The sequence below is a fragment of the Equus caballus genome, chromosome 1 (assembly GCF_041296265.1).
Source record: "Equus caballus isolate H_3958 breed thoroughbred chromosome 1, TB-T2T, whole genome shotgun sequence".
Classification (NCBI taxonomy): domain Eukaryota; kingdom Metazoa; phylum Chordata; class Mammalia; order Perissodactyla; family Equidae; genus Equus; species Equus caballus.
In genome coordinates this window covers 48,688,264-48,698,190 of record NC_091684.1, presented here as the reverse complement: position 1 = coordinate 48,698,190, position 9,927 = coordinate 48,688,264, and the positions used below count along the sequence as shown (strand labels likewise).

The 9,927-nt window shown below is 42.0% G+C and overlaps 1 long non-coding RNA gene and 1 pseudogene across 1 annotated transcript; one reads left to right on the top strand and one right to left on the bottom strand.

Annotated features, from left to right (window-relative positions):
* Positions 1-651: 651 nt before the first annotated feature.
* LOC100629663 (small ribosomal subunit protein mS35 pseudogene) lies at positions 652-4,105 on the bottom strand (annotated as a pseudogene).
* Positions 4,106-6,563: 2,458 nt separating this feature from the next.
* Positions 6,564-7,749, top strand: LOC111770929 (uncharacterized). Its single transcript, XR_002804430.2, has 3 exons — positions 6,564-6,678; positions 6,834-6,904; positions 7,533-7,749. It is a non-coding gene; the product is annotated as an uncharacterized lncRNA (long non-coding RNA).
* The last annotated feature ends 2,178 nt before the right edge of the window (positions 7,750-9,927 follow it).

Sequence of the window (9,927 nt, the reverse complement as noted above, 5' to 3'; positions counted from 1 at the left end):
AATATTCTGCCACTCAGCATTTGACTAAAATGTATTTTTGTTGTATTTATACCCTTTTTTTAATTTTCCTGAAGATTAGGGCAATTTCTGAATGGCATTCCTTTATAAGAATTTCCAGTGAAAGTCCCAGCAAACTGTCTTTCCTTTGGACCCAGGAAGATTGTCTCCAGGGGCACCGCCCTGCTTCCGGCCCTGGCTCTCTTGCCTTCAGGTTGCACAAGTCTCTAATCAGCCCTTTATCCACACTCCTCAGTGTGCAGCTCCAATCCCTCTCCATGGCGAGAAATCTGCTCTGGAAGGATCTTTCGACCCTTGCCCATATAATGCCCCAAACCTGGGCTACACCATCTCAAAGACATGCCAAGCATTCATGCTCTCTGGCCCCACGTTTCACAGGTTCTGGCGGTAGGGGTAAGTGGAGGTGGATAGAGAAGGTGGTGGCTTCCTTTGCCCATCAAATGAGGCAGAAAAATGCCCTTCCTTCAACTTGCCTTTTCAATACTTTTGCTAGTTGAAGCTCCAGGCCTGCTAGTCCTTTACTGTTCTCATTAAATTAATGGCTTATTAAAGTATTCATCTCTCTTCCAAGGACAAACATTATTGTTTAAGAGACAGTACAATGTTATTTCATACCGAGAGAGAATACTTCCTCTACTGTGAAGGTCTTTGCTCTGTACTTGGAGTCATGGGGTCCCCATTGTCATTCTGAGGGGCTCTGGCTTCCTTTACTCTGTTTTTGAGGCCCTGGTGAATCATAAAAGAGGTATATTAGCCATTAATATTCACTCCTACTGGGATTTAGGGACAGAATCTCTATTACATTATGTTCTTTTGAGTCAAAGTTTCCCTTTGATAGAAAAAAGGGAGACTCGTGTATAGACAGTCATTTTTGGCCTTATGGCAAACAGGCATACATGGAAAGAAAAGTGACAAATGTCCTACTCCCAGAGGGTTTGATGGGGTCATGAGAGAGGGCTGTAGCTGAAGAATTCCTTTTCAGACAGGGATAGGGGCAGCCTGAGTGAGGCGTGGGCGTTGTATGGTTAGCAAAGGTTTCACTTTCAAGGTTCAGCAAAGATGCAAGAAGGAGCTTTCTGGTTTCCAGTTCCATGTGTAAGGAGCTTGAAAATCATGACTCTATCCTAACAAGTAAAAAGCTGAACAAACTAAGAAAACCAACAACTCTTCTTCGATCCATAAAAGAAGTGAGGTCACAGGGCAAACCACTGCCCCCCAAATATGAGAGACTAACAGGTGAATACAGATAATCACAGCCCAGCAGAGCAGAAACCTCTGCAGAAACCAGCGCTGGGATAGGAAAACTGAACTGTGATAAATTGCTGGAGTCTCAGGGTAGGCAAGTCTGAGAGAGAAAAACTCCACGGCGACGCAGTTATGGGGTCCCCCACATTTTTGTGAGTTTTATTTCTTAAAGCTCTACTAGGATCTCATAGTGACATTCAGAGAAAACTCCCCCATGCTTGCAACAGGGGGAGGGGAAAAGGAATTATTTTGAAACAACCCAGAGCATCTGTTCTCCTTAACACTCTTGCCCTCAGGAGGAGCTATTTAATCAGAGCCTAACCTGCTGGGGTTTTATCAGAGTGTAACTAATCTAGGGGGAAGGGAAATACCCAACTCCAGCCCACTCTAGCCATCCTGTCGCACTTAAGGGTGGTGAGGGAGGGGAGGCTGAGAAGCTTGTGTGAAGTTCACAGTTCAGAGGCAAAGGCTCACTAAACTACTGAGACCTAATCCTACCAAACTACAGATCCAGGAAGCTCAGAGAAGATCAAGTAGGATAAAGGCCAAAAAACTACATCTTGATGTGTCGTTTTCAAACTACGGGAAATCAAAGATTAAAAAAAAAGTCCTGCAAGAAGCCAGAGGCAAAAGATGGACATTAGTGAGGGAGAGAGTTATGTTGATATTGGGGAGAAGAGTCCAGGTAGAGGAAACAGCAAGCGTAAAAGCCATGAGGACACCACAAACACCAAAGAGGCCAGTTTTCCAAAAATGACTAAGTCTCATAAAGAAGGAGAGTAGGAGGAAATGCGGTTAGAGAAGTCACAGGGCCCCAGGAGCCTGTTCACTCTATAGCACTGTGGACCACTGAACAGACTTTGGTTTTTACTGAGTAGGGTGGGAGTCCCTCCAGGATTTGGGACTGATTAGTAGGATCATCTGATTTTTCTTTTGAGCATATATATATAGCAAGAAAAATTAGATTCCACTATAAAACACCAGCTTAAAAAAATATTTGAGAGTTTATACCAAATTTGAGATAGTACCTGGAGTTAGGCAAACTGCACAGTCTGAGGGAATGGTCCGCATATGACTGCTCTCACCTCCGTCACCAACCACAAATTTGGGGGTTCCAAGGGCCATGCTCACTCTATCCAGCTGGCCACAAATTTGAGGGTTCTCACAACCACCCTCAGATTTGAAAATTGGCTATAATGACTCAGAGAACTCAGGAAACTGCTGTATTTAAAGGTGACAATTTTGTTATAGCAAAAGCATACAAATTAGAACCAGCCAAAGGAAAAGACATGCAAAGGACAAAGTCTAGGAGGGTTCCAAATGTGAAGCTTCTGTCATGCTTGGGGATGCATTGTCCTGTCAGCATTGAACTGTGACAATACTCAAAGAATATTGCTAGCCAGCGATGCTCAGTTTGGCTTCAGTGTCCAGAGTTTTTATTGAGGCTTCATTAAGTAGTTGTGATTGATTGATTCATTGGCCACATGGTTGAAGTCAATCTTCAGCCCCCTAGATGTTGGGCTGATATCCTATTGCTGAAAGCCCAACTTGCTAATCACATCGGTGGTCCTTCTAGCATGGCCAGCCCCATCCTGAGTCATCTTGTTAGTGTAAATGACCAGATGTGGCCCCAGGTGCTCACCACGACTGACAAAGACACTCCAATCACTTGGGAAATTCCAAGGATTTAGAGTTTATGTCCCAGGAACTAGAGACAAAGGTTAGCCAAATTCTTGATTACATGTGTAGATTACACATACGCATTGTCATACAACTCACAATTAAGTGGATATTTTGACAATAATTCATGTTAATTCAATATAAACTTTCCATTGATACTTTGTACTTAGAAATGCAATTTTTCTTTCCCTCCTCATTCTTAAGATGAACAGACATTTTGTGATCTTAACTTGTTTAGCACCAACAGTTCTTTATGGGCTTTTTTGTTGTTTTTTTTGTTTTTGCTGAGGAAGATTTGCCCTAAGCTAACATCTCTTGCCAAATCTTCCTCTTTTTGCTTGAGGAATATTTGCCCTGAGCTAACATTTGTGCCCGTCTTCCTCTATTTTGTATGTGGATCACCGCCACAGCATGGCTGCTGCCGAGTGGTGTAGGTCTGCGCCTGAGAACTGAATCTGGGCCACTGAAGCACAGCAAGCTGACCTTAACTGCTAGGCCATGAGGCAGACCCCTATGTTTCTTTTGGGTAGCTTTATTTTGTATATATTTTTCTTCTAACGATGTTTTTTTTCATATATATTCCTTCACATATGGTTCCATCTTACTTTTTTCTTATTCTTTGGTTTCTTAAGATTCAAGGTATGAAACTGTGAGTAGATAAATTGAATGATCATAATTCTGTCATTTTGATTGTGAGCACATCTGTGGTCTTGCAGTATTGCTCTCTTGAAAGTTTAATATGTTTCTTCTTCACATGTTCATCTAATCTAAATTCAGACTATAAAGTTTATTCCATAAGGTTACTACTCCTGCTTTGGGATTTTGAATGGACGATTCTGCTGAAACATTATCAGTTACATCAGTTTTAATTGGGAAATGCTACTCACATTTCCCACAAGTCTGGTGCTGCTGGTTAATTAGTGCAGAAATCTTTAAGAGCTGTGCAGTGCTTTTGAATTTTTACAAGGGTCACATGCATAAAATTAGGGACCTTTAAAAGTTTGATTTCCTCCTTTGCCATAGATAACCCCCTTTCTAAGATCAGATAACCCGTTTCAACAGCTTTGAAGTGGGGTTGAAGAAGATTTAAACGGTGTTGCAGTGGGGTAAACACGAGCAAGTCTGCGTCAACAGCTGTCTTCTCTGTTCTAGGAAGTAGCATCTCTCTCGGACATTCTTATATTTTGTGGATATTTTCTTGTTTTCTATATACGGGCTTGGTCTCAGCCTTGCTCAGTGAGTAACTAGAGATCTGACGACGGAGAAAGCAAGCAGGACCTTTGCCACCTGCAGGGCCAGGGATGCCGAGAACCAGGTGGCTGCCGTTGCTGCAAGTCCTGGTTGATGTTTTAAAAGAATCAGTTTGGCTGTTGTATCAAGAATAGACTCAAGGAGGCAAAGACAGCAGCCAGTTATAAGGTTATTGCAGTACTACAGTATGACAGTATGGTGGCTTGCATCCAGGGTGTCTCAGTGAAGGTATTTAGAATTGATCAGATCCTAGTTATATTTTTAAGAAAGAACCAACAATATTTGCCAACAGGTGGGATATAAGATGTGAGAGAAAGCAAGGACTCAAGTTTGACTCCAGGAATATTAGTTACTTATTGCCGAATAGCAAATTACCTCAAAATTTAGTGGCTGAAAACAACACCATTGGTAATCTCACAGTTTCATTGGGTCAGGAATCCCTGTATGGCTCAGTGAGTCCTCTGACTCTGGGTGTCTCCGAAGGCTGCAGTCATCTCATGGATCAACTCGGAAGGCTCTGCCTCCTAGCTCACTCACTGGTTATTGGCAGGATTCAATTCCTCACAAGCTGTTGGCTTGAGGTTTCTCTTGGCTCTTTGCCACACAGGGCTCTTTGCCACGTATCTCACAGTACGGCAGCTTGCTTCATTAGAGTGAACAAGCACGAGGGGACACAGACAGTGCTAACACAAAACAGACTGCTAGCAAGATGGAAGTCACAGTCTTTTGTAAACTGCTCATGGAGGTGACATCCAATCACTTTTGCTGTATTCTATTCATCACAAGCAAGCCATTAGGTCCAGCCCACAATGGACTTAACAGAGGGTAGGGACACAGGACAAGGGCATGCATGCCAGAAGCAGGGGTCATTAGAGCACATCAGAAGCTATCTACCACACCACAATTTTAGCCTGAGTGACTGGACTGGTGGAGATAATATTTACTAAGATGACACTGTATTAGGAACATCTTTGCAGGGGGTGGGGTGGGATAAATTAGGATTTTCTATTTTTGATATGTTAAAATTGACGTGTTTGTTAAACTTCCAAATTGGATATATGTCTGACTTTAAAGGGAGCTATGTGAGCAGGAGATAAACAAATGGGATCATCAGCAATTAAGAATTGTGATCAAAATGGACTCTAATGGAGGGGCAAATTCCCTGGGCTAATTTTAGCCTTCTTTCTTTATGACCATCTGGCATGTTGATGCATTCTCATGCTCCAGTAGAGTGTGAGCACACAGGTTTAGCGTGTGTTTTACATGAGGCAGTATTGCATAGTGGTTAGCAGCAGAAATCCCAAAGCCACACTGCGTAGGTTCAAACCCCTGCTCTGCTGCTTACCGCGTATTTGACAGTGAGTTAGTTACTTAATCTTTTTGTGCTTTTTTGTCCTCCTCTGTAAATTGGAAACAATAACAATAACTAAAGCACAGGGCTGTAATGAGAATTGAATGAGTAAAAATATATCAAAAGATCTTAGAATAAGGCTTTCCTCATAGTAAGTTCAGTGTATTTTAACTAATGCTGTTATTATTATAACTCTTCTTTAAAAGTATCACATTTTAGACAGCACTCAACTTGAGAATATCATTGCCATTTGGCAGTTTTGGTGAGTAAAAATGTACCAGTCATCCAGAAAATATGTTATTCATCATATGTGTCCATGTATGATTTGACTGCTCCCCAATTTGAAACTAATGAGAAAGGAAAGCTGTTTGTAATGAATAAGGCCATTACATTACAAAAATAAAAAAATTGAGGAGGATTTTAAAGTAGGAGTTTGAAATACATTTAATGTACCTATTTAAAAATATAATTTATTTATTTCACCATTCTACAGATTTTTTTTTTTTTTGAGGAAGATTAGCCCTGAGCTAACATCTGTTGCCAATACTCCTCTTTTTGCCGAGGAAGACTGGCCCTGAGCTAACATCCATGCCCATCTTCCTCTACTTTTTATATGCAGGAGGCCTGCCATGGCATGGCTTGCCAAGCAGTGTGTGGATCCACACCCGGGATCTGAACCAGTCAACCCTGGGATGCCAATGCGGAACATGTGAACTTAACCGCTGTGCCACCAGGCTGGCCCCTCTACAGATATTTTGATTATGCTTCATATACGTTGACTCTTAGAATATTTCATTTAAAAGAGTATGGTATTTGTAGGGGCATTAGCGGACATGTCCCTTTAACGGCCATGTGTCCTTGAAACTTCTTATCTGGGCTACACGCCAACACTTATGATGATAGCAGTCCTGGGCTTGGCCGACCCAGCTGCTTTCTCATGGGATAATTGGCACAAAGACCCTCAAGGTCTTGAGGAGGGGGGAGGCTCTGGTGCTTGGAATGCAGGTCATACAGGGATGATCCCCCTTGGCAAGCACACAGCCCTAGTTCCTCTGCCTACTTAAGCAAGCTTCTCCCAGGGGGTGGTAGCGGGTGCACATTGCTGTCCAGCTGGCTGCCACTGGACCTTCCCTGTAAGTAACTCCCAGTAAACCCATATGTCTTGTTTGCTGTCTCCAGGTCTTTTCTTTGGTCTCTCAGCAACCTATCCCACACTGCTCACCCAGATGGGCGTGTGGTGGGACAGTACTCCTTAACACTTGTGGCATTTGTCCCTTTTATGTTCTAGGTCAACGATTAAGTTGGAGTCCTCTAGTCATCAGAGTTTAGAAAAAGTTTTGGTAGTGGAAGGACAAGTGTGTAAGTAGAGATTTTTCTGTGATTCCTTCTTTTAAGGGAAGAGTGGACCATAGACAGGACACTGGCATTGAGTGAGAATGGGATAGCTGTTTATAGCCTTTAGTTTGTCTTACATGATGGAAGCAAGTGGCTAAAGTTCTGCCTCTTTCTCTTCTCACTAACTAAGGCTCAGAGAAAGCTGAGACATCTTTGATTCTTCAGTGGTTTTCGAAGTTCACTCTGAAAGCAAGCCACAGAGATTCTGAGGCTGTGTGTCTGGGGCTATTCTGTGTGAGAGAGCAACTAAGAGGGCTGGGCTTTATGTTTCCCTGCCATTACTTCAACAAGAACTTCTGTTTTTTTTTTTTTTGTCTATTTTGTACCTGGGATTCTGTATAAGTTTTATTTGAAGAGAATATTCTGGAGCTGAAAACAGGTGTTTGCAAATCATTAAACCAAGACTTTTTTTTAAAAGATCTCTTCCCGGATAGCTTGTGCCTGTGATTTCTGTAATTTAAACAGCATTAGGATAAATACGTATGCGTGTTAGGGAAGATATGGGGCTAGGGTGAGGGGGAAACGTCGCTTCAGAAATTCTTTGCGTAGATGCTTTAGCCCAATCACATTGCTTTCCTAACATCTGTTTTAGATCCACATGAGGAGCGGGGAGCTTTGTGGAAAAGGGAAGACGAGATGCAACTGTGGAGCAGATGACATTGGAGAATAGACAAGCCCAAGAGGACTCACACCAAGAGAAATTTTGATAGCCAAAGGGCAACGTGAAGGCATTGAAGTAACACGGAGATTAAGAGATGGTACTAGTAGCATGCAGACGAAACAAAAAATAAAATTTGCTTTAAAATTGGGCTTTGTATTGGTTCTTTTCATGGTCTTCCTTCCTTCCTTCCTTCTTTCCTTCCTTGCTTTTCTTTCTTTCCATTTTTTCTTTATTTTTGTATATCTGGAGTGATATGGCCCTGAATGAGAGATGCAGGGGTACATCTCAGGACTGGAGTCAAGACCAGCTGGAAGAGTCACTAGAGATTGGATTCGTGCTACAAAATGTGTGCCTGTGCTCATGTGCAACTTAAAGGGAATGTTCACTGAGGTCCTGAGTTACAGTCAGCTCATCAAGTACTTGAGTGCAAGTAAAATTCAGTTTTCTCTCCTTGGCGTTTTGGGTATTTTCTCGTTTGGGAAAAACCAGAGATGTTTTGTGTATAACAATAAGATAAAGTCTACATGCATAGTCTAAAACTGTTTGTCACAAAGAATAGTGCTCATCCCTGCTGCTGGGAATGCAAACTGGTGCAGCCACTATGGAAAACAGTAGGGAGATTCCTCAAAAAACTAAAAATAGAAATACCTTACCACCCAGCTATCCCACTACTGTGTATCTACCCAAACAACTTGAAATCAACAATCCAAAGTAACAAATGCACCCCTATGTTCATTGCAGCACTATTCACAATAGCCAAGACATGGAAACAATCCAAGTGCCCAAGGACTGATGATTGGATAAAGAAGATGTGGTATATATATACAATGGAATACTACTCAGCCATAAAAAAGACAAAATCATCTCATTTACAACAACATGGATGGAGCTGGAGGGTATTATGCTAAGCAAAATAAACCAGACTGAGAAAGACAAACACTATATGATTTCACTTATATGTGGAATATAAACAAATGCATGGACAAAGATAATAGTTTAGTGGTTTCCAGCGAAAGCAGGGGTGGAGGGGAGCACTTATGTGGTGACACAAGAAATAATGTACAACTGAAATTTCACAATGATGTAAACTATTATTGCCAGGAGTCCCCCACCAGTCAGCTAAGCCTCTACCCAAGGGCAACGGTCCCGGAGAGAGATGAGGGAATGCCGGCCGACCCTCAGAAGATGGCGGTCGGCCGCTCCTGATCCTATTCATGCTACTAATCTTAGCAATATTGCTCTTGCTGTTCTTTTTCTGTACATGGGGATATCTTGGGGAAAAACTCTCCAAGGAGGGGAAAGAAGCTGATGTAACCTGGCCTTCTAGGGAAGGTTCAGGGAACAGCAGCCTGAAGAGAAAAAACGTTCTGACCCCCTCCTGGAAAGGCGGTAAAGGAATTTGGACATCCCTCAAGGAGGAAGCCTTCTAATAATCAGCCTCAAAAGAGAACATTCCCTCCTCAGGTCCTTCTAGGAGGTAGATATTATCCTAGGCCTGTTAGGACAGGAGGTAAATGGTGACACCCACCCAGAAGCAAAGATATGCAAAAAGTACACTCTCCTAAAGCAACCCATAACCCTGATAAAGTTGCAGAAAAATATCATAATATATTGACACAGAGGAATTGGGATTATGATGAGGATTGGGAACCCTATAAAATAGTTAAAGGTAAAAGAGAAACCCCAAGCACTGTGCCTGTGTGGCTTTCGATCAGACGGAGCTGGGGGCCTGTGTGTATTTGGTCCCTTTACACTTTGCAATACTTCTGCTTTCGTTATTACAGGAATAAACATAGAGGCTTAGGGCCATTCGACCCATGAGGAACTAAATCTAGATGTTACACCCCGTTTTGCAATCATTCTTAAACATCTAGACGCCTAGTAGACATATAGCAAAGGTCAATATCTGTAATTAACAAAGGTTGCTTACTTCTCACTGACATACTGTGCTAATATTGTAACAAGATATGCTTATGTACCCATTTTGTTTGCCAAAATTACGTACTGAGATAATTCCATGAAATCATAAGCGCGTGACCTGGACCCTATATAAGTGCTTGAATGCTTTGAATAAATCAGACTTGGAAACCTCACTTCCAGTCTCACCGTAACTTCTTTTTTCGCCGACGCTGTTCATCCCTCAGGAACCCTACCGGCTGGAGCTGGACTCCGGCATATTATGAATCTCAATTAAAAAAATTCAAACAATAAAAAATAAAGAATAGTGCTAATCATAGCCTAATCTCTACAACATGTGTCAGTGGTATTCTTATATCTCAAAAAATTCACTTGGTTAAATTAATTGACTTCTAACTTACTTTCTATT